Source organism: Austrofundulus limnaeus, unplaced genomic scaffold, assembly GCF_001266775.1.
Source record: "Austrofundulus limnaeus strain Quisiro unplaced genomic scaffold, Austrofundulus_limnaeus-1.0 Scaffold5401, whole genome shotgun sequence".
NCBI classification, from domain to species: Eukaryota; Metazoa; Chordata; class Actinopteri; order Cyprinodontiformes; family Rivulidae; genus Austrofundulus; species Austrofundulus limnaeus.
In genome coordinates, this window is record NW_013957803.1 from 584 (window position 1) to 891 (window position 308).

Genomic DNA, 308 nt, shown 5'->3' on the forward strand with positions numbered 1-308 from the left:
CTTAATTTTTAATTTTACTTTTAAGAACACAGATGTGATGAAGTTTTGTTTGAAGCTTTGCAGACGACAGTTTGTTTCTGCAGCTGCGTGACAAGCTGGTTTCCCCTCGCCTGCGCAGATATTCGACGAGGTGGAGAAGCGGCTGCAGATCTCCAAGGCCATGATCTACCCGTTCATGCAGAAACTGAGAGAGGCTCAGTTCCCAGCTCCCGGACACACAGTCGAGATTAAGAGCTTCATTCCTGAGTCGGGCACCGAGGTCAGAGCCGAACACACACACACACACACACACACACACACACACACAC